Below are 14,666 nucleotides of genomic sequence, written 5' to 3' on the forward strand. Positions count from 1 at the left end.
TTACATGAAAGAAACATAAGATATAGAATTGGTACATGAGTTGTTGACGTATTAAATCGCATGAATGTATGTTAGCTGCTTTGCTTTCTTTCATGAACGAGCACCATTTTTGAACTTGCCATGACTTTGTCAGTTTATGTCAGAAAATCAGAATTGTAGGATCAAATGTTCGGTACGTGGACACAGTTTAATTTTAGATATGACTTGGATTAATGAAGTCCCACATATGCACTTCAAACAAAAGTGAATGTAGAAACTTGATCATTTTTGTGATGCGCTGGATCTGTACACGGGGTGCGGCCATATGTAGTCCAACAACTCACATTAAATATTTCTGAAACGTGATAATATTGATTTCAGAAGAACCCGCAGAAGCTAAGCTTTCATGTGGTACCTCACTTGTATGTATTACTGTTATTGGACCGCACAAATTACTGATATAATATTACTGCTATAATGACCATTTTGAGCGTACCTCGAAATATTGAGCCGAAATAACAAGTTCATCCCAACTTATGTCATGTTAACATTCGACTTCATGTTCAGGATACTCGAGACTATCCCACCAGCATAAAAGTTTAACAATATGAATCGGTCTGACAAACGAAAAAACATCTACCGTACATATTTGATCGACTTGACAAATAATCCCCTCTCGATATTTAAAAGTCGTTCGACAAGTGTGCTATCGCTGTCGCGCAAATACGACTACCTGTCCTGAAAACCCCACAAAAGAGCAAGGGGTTATGTGGAAACGCAATTACTCCAAAAGTAGTTTTATTGTTAAAAAGGAATAAACACAACATTGAAGGTGAGAGGAAAAGGAAAGCCGCAAGATTCGAAATATAATGCAACAAAACATTTGAAAAACAAAACAAGGAAAATGTAATCAACTTTACAATAAAAAGTTGGTCCCATTGAAAGACTGCATTTCGGAAAGTTCAGTCAAAGGTCAAAGGCCTCTTTTACAAAAAAAATAAAAACGAGAAAGAAAAGCTTTTATCTATTATTCAAACCATTACAAACGAGAGCGCTTTTTATTTCCCTGCCAGGGAGGGTAACATTCTCCTGACTGCAAACCCCTATTTTTTAACATCTGGAAAATGTCAAATAACCACTTTGGTCAAAAATGCAAAAATGTGTCAGCCTGGTGGTCAAAATGAACATCACAGGTGCAGCTGGCCTACCAGCCAAGAGTCCGGCCACGCTGCCGAAACGCTACGCTCATCGGCACAAAGGTCAAAAAGAGCAAAAGGTTCAAGTGCCTTAATGGAATTAGAGTTAAAATAATTCGACTGGGAAAGAAAGATTCCTGCAAGTCCTGGGTCACTGCATTGCAGGTGTACTCGGATGTGACAGACCCTCTGCGCATAAATCTATTTATTTATTTAGCGAGAAGTAGGAACAGTGATGACTACGTCAACGATCTGCAGATCGATACAAACGTGAGAAGGAAAGAAGTGGTATTTGTAAAACGCAGGAGATAAGATACAGGAGCGTGACGGGGAGAAGCAGGAGCTCAAAGGGAAACTTCACAGCTTCATTTTCTTCTTTTTCGGCCGGCCATCCGAGCTGTCCAACTTTCGCTTCTGTGCCTGTAATCGCAGAAAGAAATGAAGCACTTTTGGCTCAATTCTGACGAACAATGAGCAGCAACAAAAAATAGAAAATGGAATTTGACGTGAATGCGTCGATGGACATGCCTCCGCCTGCGTTACAGGTCAACCCAGTTACGTTTTATATCAATTAAACTTCACATGACAACTTAAAGGTCACATGAGGGAGAAGTAGAAGAGAGAAAACATCAGATGCTTCAAACTCGAGTTATTATATCTGCAAAATGATTTAAGGTCACATGACCTTTGACCTGTTGAACCCAAAATTCAGTCAGTTCATCTTTGTATCACAGTCCATACTTGTGCCAAGTTGGGTTGAAATCCCTTCTGTGGTTCACAAGTTATTGTGGTGACAAAGATTTTAAATTAAAGGTCACATGACCATAAATAGACCCGATGAACCCAAAATCGGATTGGTTCATCATTGTATGACAGTTCAAACTTATGCCAAGATAATTTGCAATCCTTTCAGTCTATCACAAGTTATTGCGGTTACAAAAATCTCCTACGCATGAACGCACACACAACCAAAAAACGTAATGCCTCCTGCTCCTTCGGCTGCGGAGATATAAAAACGTGAGAAAGTATGGATGTTTCTCCAAAAAATACCAACGTACAACCAGGTGTCTATTACAGGTAAACGGTTTTTAATTAATCCTACTTTGGGTCCTCTCTTCTTCCTTTCAGCTTTCTCTTCCAGATCCAGGTTCTCCTTCTCAATGAGCGATATCAATGTGTTGCAGCGTCTCTGCAATTCCTGAAAACATAGGTATCCATTGCAATGTTTGTCCCACAACACAAGGACATATCACCACATTTGTCCCACCACACACATATGTACCCATCACCATGCACATTCAGTGCTCTCCATAAGTGTTGGAACAGTGAAGTCAAATTTGTTATCACTAGTACACCCGCAGACTTCGGGAGGGGCAGGGAAGGTCATTCCGCTTTGGGGTTTATAGATTACAGTTGATCGATGGGCGGATCTCAATAACATCGGGTGTTTGTTCATTTACCAAGTTTCTTGTGAAGAGATCGCCTCGTGGTTTAAGCATTTGAGCAAGCACTCCATTCAAAACCGTAAAGGAACGGCTGGCTTGGCAAGCGCTAGCTAGCTGCTTGGCAAAGGAGCACAACCCGAGCTTCTCCCTTTCAGTTTCGTATGAAACAGCAGGAGCGAGTTTCAAAAGTTGGCCACGAAAAATGCCACGGTAGTGGCAGAAAGGGCCATGTTGTTAACCCAACAACATTTGTGGGCTATATAGAGTACAGTAGATCTTCACTCAGTCCTGTGAGTAAACCTTACTTCAGGGATGTCGGGATTCCTCCAAATTTCTTCATTTAGTGTTATAAAGAGCATTAGCGACTGTTTAAAAAGCCAACCATGCGTGTTTGTGGTGTATTGTGGGAGCTATGCTCGCACGATAAAACCGGACAAAATCAACGACGCCAGGAATGAAGTTTCACTGAGGTATTTATTTTCAGCTCACTCGAAAGAACTCAAAAGCATTGAATCAGCCCATCGAACGGGTGGCAATTTATAAGTAAAGCTCAACACACAAAAGCCACGCCTCTCAGGCGGGGCGTGGTATGCAAATAGGTAAGCCAAGTGTTCGCCCGGGAAAGGCAAATCTGGACACGCCCGGGCGAGTCCGGACAAGTGACCGCTCGCCGGTTGCGTCATCGGCCGGTGCAAGGTAATTGTGTCGTGCTTCCGGTAACCGCTACATGCGCCCCCCCAGAATTAATATGCACTGGGAGAGTCAGTTTGAGGGGGGTCTTGATGACCCAGCCGAAACGACCCCTGGCGATTCGTGTGGGGGTGGTAGGTGGCGTGGCGGTGGATGGTCGGGCGGGGGGCTTGGTTGACGGGGGACAGCCCAGTCGTGGAGGAAGGGCCAACCGTGGAGGTTGGTCGAGGTCCAAATGGGCCGGCTTGAGGCGGTCCACGGAGATGCGGTCCGGCTTGCCGCCGATGTCGATGATGAACGACTTGTCGTCCCTCTTCAGGACCCGGAAAGGTCCATCGTACGGCGGCCAGAGCGGTCCCCGGTGTGCGTCGTGCCGGATAAAAACGTACTCCGCAGTGCGAAGTGCTGGGAGGACGTGGGGTTGGGGGCAGCCGTGGTGGGACGTGGGCACGGGGGCAAATCTCCTGGTGGCCTCCTGGAGGACCGACCACGTGCAGTGGCTGGCCATAGACCAGCTTGGCGGTGGAAGCCTGGAGGTCCTCTTTGGGGGCCGTTCGGAGGCCCAATAGGACCCACGGGAGCCTGTCGGACCAATCGTCATCCTGGAGGCTGGCCCTGAGAGCGGCCTTCATCGAGCGGTGGAACCGCTCGCACAAGCCGTTGGCTTGGGGGTGGTAGGCCGTGGTGTGGTGTAGCTTGACCCCCAAGGCCTGGGCGACCGCGCCCCAAAGCTCGGAGGCGAATTGCGGGCCTCTGTCGGAGGAGATGTCCGAGGGCGCACCGAAATGGGCAATCCAGGTGCCAATGAAGGTCTGCGCCATGTCGGCGGATGTCGTTGATGCCAACGGGACGGCCTCTGGCCACCTGGTGGTCCTGTCCACCATCGTGAGGAGGTGTGTGAAGCCCCGCGAGGAGGGCAGGGGTCCCATCAGGTCCACATTGACGTGGTCGAAGCGCCGCGCGGGCACGTCGAATGGTGCCAACGGGGCCTGGGTGTGCCGGTGGACCTTCGCGCATTGGCAGGTGACACAGGCGTTGGCCTAGTCGCGGACGTCCTTACAGAGCCCGTGCCAGACGAACTTTGCTGCCACGAGCTTCTGTGATGCTTTCCGGCCTGGGTGGGAAAGGCGGTGGAGGGCTTCAAAAATGTGCCGCTGCCATCCGGTGGGCACGATGGGTCGAGGTTTGCCCAGGGAAACGTCGCACAGGAGAACCGTGCCTGTGTCCTCGAAGGGGACGTCAGCCAACCGCAGGCCTGTGTCCGCTGTCCGGAGGGCTTGCACCGTGGGGTCGGCGGTCTCGTCGGCCGCCATGCGGGCGAAGTCCACACCCAGGTGAACGGCGTTCGCGCCGGACCGGGAGAGGCAATCGGCCACAGCGTTGTCCTTGCCCGCGACGTGCCGGATGTCCGTCGTAAATTCGGACACGGCGGAGAGGTGGCGCTGCTGGCGGGCCGACCACGGCTCCGTAACCTTGGCCATGGCGAAGACCAGGGGTTTGTGGTCCACAAACGCCATGAACGGGCGGCCCTCCAAAAGATGGCGGAAGTGGCGAACAGCCAGGTAAAGGCCGAGGAGCTCACGGTCAAAAGCGCTATACTTGCGCTCGTTAGGGCGAAGCTGCCGGCTGAAGAAGGCCAGCGGTTGCCAAGCCCCGTTCACCCACTGTTCATGCATGGCGCCCACCGCATAGTTGGAAGCGTCCGTGGTGAGGGCGATGGGTGCGTCGAGCACCGGGTGCGCCAGCATGGTCGCGTTGGCGAGGGCCAGCTTAGCGCCCGTGAATGCCGCGTCCATCTCTGTGGTCCAGGCGACGTCGTGCTTGGCCGGCTTGCCCCGGAGGGCTTCGTACAGGGGGCGCATGAGTTGGGCGGCATGAGGCACGAACCGGTGGTAGAAATTTACCATCCCCCAAAATTCCTGTAGGGCCTTGATGGAGTGGGGGCGCGGGAAACTTGTGATTGCCTCCACCTTGGTAGGCAGCGGGACGGCCCCACGCTTCGTGATGTGGTGCCCCAGGAAGTCGATGGCCATTACGCCAAACTGGCATTTCGCCGGGTTGATGGTGAGACCATGCTGGCCGAGGCGCTCAAAACGCGTGCGCAGGTGGATGAGGTGCTCCGCCCGGGAAGTGCTGGCGACGAGAATGTTGTCCAGGTAAACAAAAAGGAAGGTGAGGTCGCGCAGCACGCTGTGCATCAGCCGCTGGAAGGCCTGGGCCGCGTTCTTAAGGCCGAACGGCATGCAAAGGAACTGGAAGAGGCCAAAAGGTGTAATTACCGCTGTCTTCGGCACGTCGGCCGGCCGGGCGGGTACCTGGTGGTAGCCCCGAATGAGGTCGACCTTGGAAAAGATCACCCGCCCCGCCAAACGGGCGGAAAAGTCCTGTATGTGTGGTATGTGGTACCGGTCGGGGGTGGTGGTGTCGTTGATGCAGCGGTACTCGCCGCATGGTCGCCATCCGCCACCCGGTTTGGGCACGATGTGCAGGGGCGAGGCCCACGCACGATTCGAGCGCCGCACAATGCCCAATTGCTCCAGCGCGTGAAATTCCGCCTTTGCCACGGCGAGTTTGGCTGAGTCGAGGCGGCGAGCCCTGGCGTAGACCGGTGGACCTGTGGTTGGGATGTGGTGTTCGATGCCATGCTTGACGGCGACGGCCGAAAACGTCGGCTGCGTGAGGGCGGGAAACTCGGCGAGTAGGCGGGTGAAATCGTCCACGGCCGGGAGCGCGCAGGCTAGCTTGGTTGGTGCGGAGCCGCTCAATGAGCAAGCGAGCGAGCTGAAGGTCTCCGTGTTGATGAGCCGACGCCGTTTGCCGTCGACCAAAAGCCCATGCGCGCAAAGAAAATCTGCACCCAGCAAGGCCATGGGCACGTTCGCCGTGATGAAGTCCCACCTGAAGCGCTGGCCCCCGAAGCAGAATGCGACGCTGCGCGAACCGAAGGTGCGGATGGAGGAGCCGTTTGCGGCGACCAAGGCGAGGCCGCATGGCGCGGCCTGTTTGTCCTGCACCGAAGCGGCTATCACGCTCAGCTGAGCGCCGGTGTCGCACAAAAAACGCCGCCCAGACGCTGTGTCCGTGATAAACAGAAGGCTGCCTGAATGGCCGACGCTCATGGCAGGCAGCGAGCGCCGGCCTGGTCGTTTCCCGACCTGCCGAAAGTGCACGGTGGGCGGCACGTTCTGGCCTTCTGCCCGAACCTGGCGTGGTAATAGCACATGGTCCGCTCTGGTGGAGGCTCCGGCGGTCGCGTCGGGTTCGGTTCGGCTGACTCGGCCGGTGGTGGCGCCGGTCGTGGCGCGGGCATTGCCTCGGTCGGCCCAGGGTTCCAGGCGGCCACTCCGACGTGTCGCCTGGCCGAGAAAAATTTATCGGCCTCCTTGGCCAGGGCGCGAGGGTCCGTGATGGGCGAGTTAGCCAAAGCTAACCGTACCTGCCCGGGTAGCTGCCGGAGGAACAGCTCGCGGAAGAGGAAATCCAGGCTGTGGTTGCCGAATAGAGCCAGCATGTGATCCATGCACTCAGATGGACGGGCCTCACCCAGCTCCAGGAGGTCGAGTAGTTGTCGCGTGCGTTCGGTCTCCGTGAGTCCAAACGCACCGAGGAGTAGGCCTTTGAGCGCGCCGTGTTTGTCGGTGTTCGGCGGGTTCTGGAGGAAGCTCAGGACCCGGGCCGCGGTGGAGGCATTGAGCGCGGAGACCACATGGTGGTAGCGCATTGTGTCCTCTGTAATGTTCCGCAGGGCGAATTGAGAAGCCGCTTGGGTGAACCAGACGGCCGCGTGCGATTCCCAAAAGCCCGGGAGCTTCAAAGCTACAGATGACTCCATCGCCATGTTTATCACGCCGGGGTCACCAATTGTGGGAGCTCAGCTCGCACGATAAAACCGGACAAAATGAACGACGCCAGGAATGAAGTTTCACTGAGCTATTTATTTTCAGCTCACTCTAAAGAACTCAAAAGCACTGAATCTGCCCATCTAACGGGCGGCAATTTATAAGTAAAGCTCAACACACAAAAGCCACGCCTCTCAGGCGGGGTGTGGTATGCAAATAGGTAAGCCAAGTGTTCGCCCGGGAAAGGCAAGTCTGGACACGCCCGGGCGAGTCCGGACAAGTGACCGCTCGCCGGTTGCGTCATCGGCCGGTGCAAGGTAATTGTGTCATGCTTCCGGTAACCGCTACGGTATAATATTTTTACTTCCTGTGGAAGCCGTTGCTTCTTCGGAAAGGCTATTATAACTATAAGCTATAGGGGAAGGCGGGGCAAGTTGAGCATTGGGGTAAGTTGAGCCACCACCTCCCAGCCAGTTATGAATGAGTCAGACTTTGTGGTGGCGCCATCTATAGATGCCCCATTGCATAACTCCAAATTCTGCCATATTGTTTTCTAAATTGAAACAGAAACCAGTGTTGCAGAGGGAAAAATCCAATTTTCAGCCATAAAAGTAAAAAGGTGTAAAACAGGTAAGTTCACGTTTCTTCCATATGCAGCATAGATATAATATGGATATCAGATGACAATTGTTAGTCCAGGTATGTCTCCATTCTTGTCATAGACTTTAATACGATGGATGCATAGAATATGTGTGTATGTGGAGACATCTCAGAAAGTTCAGACTGGGGTAAGTTGAGCCAGACCCTATGGGGCAAATCGAGCCATGGCTCAACTTGCCCCGTAGGGTCTGGCCCAACTTGCCAACTCATGTTGGTGGAGATAATAATAATTAGCATTTATAATGCGCTTTTCCCCAAAGGCTCAAAGCGCTTACAGAATACCATATTATTACCCCGGTCATTGGATACATTGCGAGCCTGCACCACACTGGGTGTACCATCTCCACTCCCCGGGGAGCATTCCTTGCCGTGCTGCCATTTCAAGCGCTCCGAGCAAAGCTCGGGCAAATGTGCTGGCAAATCAAGATTTGTGCATTACATTGCTCGGGTTGATGTACTGAATGGAGAGAGGAATTTCAGTTTGAAGGTGTCTTCCTGCAGAAGGTTGCTGGAAAAGTTGGATCGGACAACCCAGTGTTTGTTCCAATCCCAAAGGATGAAGCAGGATTTGAACTGGAAGACATCGTGCGTAAGCTGCCACAGCATAAGTGCGTTGGCAGTTCTGCCCGTTGTTCTGGACAGCTTGTGTTCAATTGTGACTTGTCAGTTTGGCAGCTTAATTGACTTGATTTCTGACATGTTTCAGTTTTAGTTCCAGATCCAAATGATGAAGCTGGCATTGATGAGCAAGATATTGTGCCTTAATTGCCACAGTCTGACTGTTGGCCTTTCTGGGTGTATTTGGGACACTTTTGTTTTATTGTGACTTAAAACTGTGGCAGCTGTTTTCAACTCAATCAAGCTGCCACAGTGAATTTAAACCATGAACACAAGGTACATGTAAATATTTCGTTCAGTGTTGTAACAAGTACATTCAATATTTTTCAGGCAGACCAATTTTTGTACTTCAGTTATCTTTATTTGGGGCAATGATCAACTATTTGGGATACTTTTTGTTTAATTGTGACTTGAAACTGTGACAGGTGGATTGAGTTGACTTTTCTTACCACAGTTGACAATCTTGTTTTTCTATGAGAGTGACTCAATTTGTTCGTAACTGATGACTATAACCATGAACACAAGGTAATCATTTCGTTCAGTGTTGTAGAACTTTACAACATTAAATATTTTTCTGGCAAAACAATGGTTTTCTACTTTAGTTATCTTTATTTGGGGCAATGATCAACTTACCCCTATGTGGTACAACTCACCCCAGAGGTTGGATCGACTTACCCCTCAGGCGGGCAAGTTGAGCCATTTGGCCTCCGTTTTTTCAAAGGTCACAGTGACTTTCAGTGTGGGGATAGAAAGTAAGAACGAGCTTCAAAATGTTTCCCAAGGATTAAATTAGAAGGCAAGATACTCATTTGTGCAAGATCATCAGTAAGTTCAGTCCTAACATTCCAAGAACAAAAACTGGCTCAACTTGCCCCGCCTTCCCCTATTTATACACACTAGGGCATGCCCGTACTATATATAAGCTAGGACGTGCCCGTACGTGGGTGCCCGTTCCTTGCAAAAAAAAAAAAACTGCAAAAAAAAAAAAAACTGCAAAAAAAAAACAATGGTTTGGTCCATTCGCAACGACCACAGAACCCCCCCCCCCCCTCTATTTACATGAATGGTTTGGTCCATTCGCAAAGCCAAAGCGAACGACCACAGAACCCCCCCCTCTATTTACATGAATGGTTTGGTCCATTCGCAAAGCCAAAGCGAACGACCACAGAACCCCCCCCCCTCTATTTACATGAATGGTTTGGTCCATTCGCAACGGCAAAGCGAACGGCGAACGGCTAAATCGCCATAGCTCGGTAAGTACTTGTCCGATTAATTTCAAACCTTGAAAAGGCACATCCTCGGGTCCCCAGCAATATACCTGGCAAGTTTCAAGTATATCGGACCGGTAGTTGTCGAGAAACAGCGGTCACAGACAAACGTACAGACGTACAGACGTACAAACGTACAGAGATTACTGGAATTATAGATAGATAATCACTGCAGGAAAAACGCCTTGGGGAAGTGGGACATTATTAGTATTAATATTGTTTTGTAATAACATTAACAATATGTGATTATCATTAATTTTGTTATTAAAAGCGTCTTTGGAAAAACGTCACGATAAATCTTCTTTGGAAATATGCCACGATAAAGCTAATTTAACATTTATATACACCTCAACGTGCAACCCCATTGACAGCAATGGCGGGCAAACTTGCTCGGGGGGGGGGGGAACCTCCTTGGGGAGGGGGGGGGGAATGAATGCGCTACAACCTTCATTGTGTAACCCTCCGTCATCCTGACAGGTTTGGTTGAGATTGGATAAGTAACGACAGAATGTATTGGCGACAAAAATTCATCACAGACACAAATGGCGTATTTTAGTATGATTACTATATCCTCATCAGATTTGTATTTGAGATCAAAAGATGAATATGAGGTAAAAGTACAAAAGGTTAGCTTTTATTTCTTGGTACTTCTGTAAATATTGTTGCGGATATGGGATTTGGATCCATCCATATCCGCTTGTAAATATTCCCCTATTTCCTCAATACTTCCCAACTATCCCCAATCCCCCATTCCCTAGTCCCATTTTCTGTAAACAACACTCTGTAGACCCGACCCCTATTTCCCCCATTAAATGTCGCATCCAGGTCCACCGCATCTCACGTAGACAACTATAGGACATCTTGCTAGTTATTCTTAGTCTATGTCAGTTAAGGATTCGTTTCCATTAATTCTGACCCTTCGTTGCACCAGAATGTGATTGTATGGCACCGTTAGGAAGTTTAGGACCTCCCAATACCTCCCCGCAGCTCTTCCTCACGGTTCAGCAACAACAACAACAACAACAACGGCGGCGGCGCGGGGAGTGCGTGTCCTCACTCCGGCTTGGTTGGTAGGGGGTGTTGGGAGGGCACCAGGCCTTTCCAACGAGCCGCCATCGAACATGTGCTCGACGGGGTTACCACGTAGGGGCTCGCTGTCAGCTCCTCGTCAAGGGCGGAGCCCGGTAACCCCCGCACCCAATAGAAGCGGCGGACTGGTCCCATCTGGGGCGGAGCCAACCAGCCGAGGGCGTGTGACTCCCCGCTGAGCATGCGCAGGAAGAGGGAGGTGACGTCAGATGCGCGCTGAGCTTGGAGAAAGAAAGACGCCACCTCCGAGCGCTGTGAGGCCTCCCTGCATCTTTTGGACCGTGCTTGATCCTGTCCCCGAGCCAAGGTGCACCTTGTGCTATCAACCGACCTGTCCTTCCCTGCCATCAATCCCTGTGTAAGTCAGCCTTGTTCCGTTTGTCTGTGGTCTGTCTGGGATAGATAAGATTGTATCTAAGTGCCTATCTCTTCTGTGTCTTTTACCTCACTCTACCTTGTAATCTACCCCTTTTCTCCAACACTAATTATATCCTCCTCCGGAGGTCTTGAGAACTGTACCCCTTGCGTCGTTTCATTTATCCCAGTCGTTGTGTCCTTTCCAATCATTGATTTAGCGTAGCGTGATTTGGCCAACGTCTGGGTGAATCGGGTGAGTTGGGGAAGAATCGGGGGGACTGTTAGGTCGCGGTGGACCATCCGCTCGGCCCATCATAACATCTAAACCGCGATCCGTAACAATATATATGTTTTACCTTTGTAGAACAATAGCACTTTTTATGTTCTGTACGCCCATTTTGAGTAAGCATGCCGTCATTTTGAGTTCCGCACCCCCATTTTAAATAAGCATACCCCCATTTTGAGTAATCCTTTTCAGTACTACTTGTCATCACCGGTCCCCGTGCGGTGCCGGGCGATGACATCATGCAGTGAGCGCCTGGAGATGGAATAGCAAAGGAGCGGTGTACAACAAGTGAATAAATCAAAACAAAAAGTTTTGCACATTTCCACGCATTCCGAAATCCAGGAAGGCGGGAAACGTACCATTGCAGTGCAGGATTTGAGAAACCAGTCAAACTTGAATTGCGGAGCGTTGCGCACACACTGCAGCAGCTCGTCGTAGACGCTCTCCCGGTCGAAACCCATCTTGAGCAGCATGCAGATGAGGAAACAATCCTCTTCTTCAGTGTAGTTCTTCCCCTTGTTGGTACCATAGGCAATGCACAGTTGGTGGAAGGGTGCCTTGTAGCGAGCAATCTGGCGACAGGCCAGAGTTTTGTTCGGATCCATCCAATCAAATTGGCATGTGCATAATCAACGACAAACAGAAAACAGAACCATGACAACAAAGTACACAATCAGATTTTAGAATCTCGAAGAGAATGCACGAGGGAAGAAAGAAAGATTAAAATGAGACGACATAAAACAGGATGTTTTAACCGTGGCAGTTCTTGTTGCGAGTGCCCCACACCTTCGCATCCAACGCTTTCTTGATGCCGATGCGACGCTGGATCCGAGCCTCTCCACGCTCAATCTGGGACATGATCTTCTCGATGTCCTGCAGCTCATTGGAGTGATCCCAGAACACCGCTATGATGAGAAATAAAAGTGAAGTTCCACAGATTAATGAGAGCAGCAATGTGGGTAAATATATTCAATACGGAGGTCAACCTAATGGGATTGTTGTGAAGAGCATTTGACTCGGAGAAAGATAACTGGAACATTTCATCAACTAGGGAGTTCATAGAACACCTTTCACCATGTCGTCTTGAGAAAGAAGGACATGGGAAAGAGACCGATTTTTACCAAAGGAAAGAAACCGATCACTCCCTGCTGACAACAGACCGAGCTCACTTACATCAGTCTCTATAAATCTTTCAGCACATAATTTTCCATAATATTATGGCTCGTATAGAAAGACATAAAAACCTGAAAACATATCAGCATGGCTTTTTGAAAGCCCACTTTTGTGAGACACATCTTGTGAACACTGTGGAGGAGATGGTTTTTTTTTGTATTACATAGCCAAGGCTGGTGTTTGAGCTAGTACTAGTATAGTGAATAGACCAGGATACAACAGGACAAAAGGAACAGCAGAGAAAGGGGGAAAACACCAACAGCAGAGACAAAGGCCAAGACAGAGGGAAAAAGACAAACAAGACAGAAGGAAAATTAGGGACAGGAGAGGATGCAAGTGGTGGACAAGGTGGATACAGAAGGGAACTCTCATGAGGGAAAACTGGAGATTTGGAAGAAGGGGTTGGGTGGGGTGGAAGCTTAACGAGAGTAGTAGAGGTCAGGTTTTGAATTGAGATGATCTGACATGGTGGCGAACAGCTGTCTTGACGACCTGGAGGGAAGAATGAGATTGAAGAGGATATGGAAGTTGGTTGCACAGGTGGGAAATAAAAGAAACAAATGAGTGATGTGAACAGTGATCCTCGATTCAGGCAGTTTCACCAGAAAGGGAAGGTGGTGGACCATATGAACACCTGGGAGGGGTGGTCGATGAGAAAGGAGGCAGAGGAAGACAGAGACCACCGACCTGTCTGTGATGGCAAAATGATAGGCCCATAAACTCAGCTTCATTGCAGGAGAGTCCAATAATCTTGAAGACCTTGGTTCACTGACGATTGCCTTTTGTACCGATCCATTCATGGGCAGGAATATCAAGTTCAGTTGCAGAAATATCCAGACACATTGAGGGATTTGTCCCACAGATGGCAAATGACTTTCCACCTGTCAAAGTGCCACACAATGCATGCAACAAGATGCGGACAACCTTGGGATTAAACATACTGCATGTTGAGGGTAAACTTTACATCTATTCAGCAGAGCCATTATCTTGGTGTCAACCTGTCAAGCAACATGACAGGTAATCATCATGTGAACCATGTTGTAAATGTTGCAAACAAAATCCTGGGATTCGGAAGGAGAAGCCTACCAAAATGGGAAGCAAGCGTTGACATAGCTGCAAACAAGGCATTGGTACATCCCAAACCTGAGCCTACAGATTTGGGATCCTACCTTGAAAATAAACTGGATATATGTGCAGCATGGTTTGTCTCTAATGACTATGCCAGATATTCCAGTATTACGTCAATGTTGAGCTCCTTGAAGTGACCTTCAATGCAACATCGACGACGGCCAAGTATGCTCATACTGTTCTTCAAGGCAGAACACCATGAAGTTACTATTGATATTCCACCATACGTCAACCAAGCAATCCGCTCCAGGAGAGGAAACACCAACTGCTTTGTGCCTCTCCAGTGTCGCACTTAAGGCATACCTTAATTGTTACATACCTAATACCACAAGAGACTGGAATAACCTCCCACCAGAAACAAACAAACAAAAAAACACCTCGCAGCAATTTAAAATACAACTAAATTGGTATATGTTGGAAAATTACATGCCCAGACCAGGAATCGAACCTCGGCTCTCAGAAAAACCATACCAGTGCTCTGCCATCTGAGCTATCTGGACGACCCTGACTGAGCATGCAATTTTCCCACACATATGATTGTCACTCTTTCCGGAAATGCTTCCGGGGCACTCGCTGCCAACCATATGAGCACCAATGGCCTGAACACGGGGCGGCGAGCACTGAGCGTTCCACATGGTCTGTCAGTCTGTCCGTCCGTCACGCAAGGAACAGTTTTCCGGACTTTTTTTTCTAAACTCTTAATGCTAATGATTTCAAACTTGGTACATGGTTTCCTCATGATAAGTTACAGATCAAGTTCGAACTTCACGACGTTTAGATCATTTTTGACAAAGTTATGGCACTTTGAACTTGTGGTAATTTCCCCAACAGTTTTCCGTACGACAGACTGCCGGTAGGGGACATGTATTTCAGCGCAATACTCAGAATGCTTGTTGTCTGTGTCCTTTATGACGTCTGTAAAAACAGGACATTTCCTG

The 14,666-nt window shown here is 49.3% G+C and overlaps 1 pseudogene across 1 annotated transcript in view; it reads right to left on the reverse strand.

Annotated features, from left to right (window-relative positions):
- Positions 1-917: 917 nt before the first annotated feature.
- Positions 918-14,666, reverse strand: part of LOC137437657 (SWI/SNF-related matrix-associated actin-dependent regulator of chromatin subfamily A member 5-like) — a 31,972-nt pseudogene continuing 18,223 nt past the window's right edge. The window contains exons 7-10 of the transcript XR_013621018.1: positions 12,214-12,332; positions 11,787-11,999; positions 2,278-2,373; positions 918-1,595 (exon numbers count right to left, since the gene is read on the reverse strand). The product of XR_013621018.1 is annotated as an SWI/SNF-related matrix-associated actin-dependent regulator of chromatin subfamily A member 5-like (transcript). The remainder of the gene's footprint in view (positions 1,596-2,277; positions 2,374-11,786; positions 12,000-12,213; positions 12,333-14,666) is intronic.

Source organism: Myxine glutinosa, chromosome 12 (genome assembly GCF_964187855.1).
Source record: "Myxine glutinosa chromosome 12, kmMyxGlut1.1, whole genome shotgun sequence".
Classification (NCBI taxonomy): Eukaryota; Metazoa; Chordata; class Myxini; order Myxiniformes; family Myxinidae; genus Myxine; species Myxine glutinosa.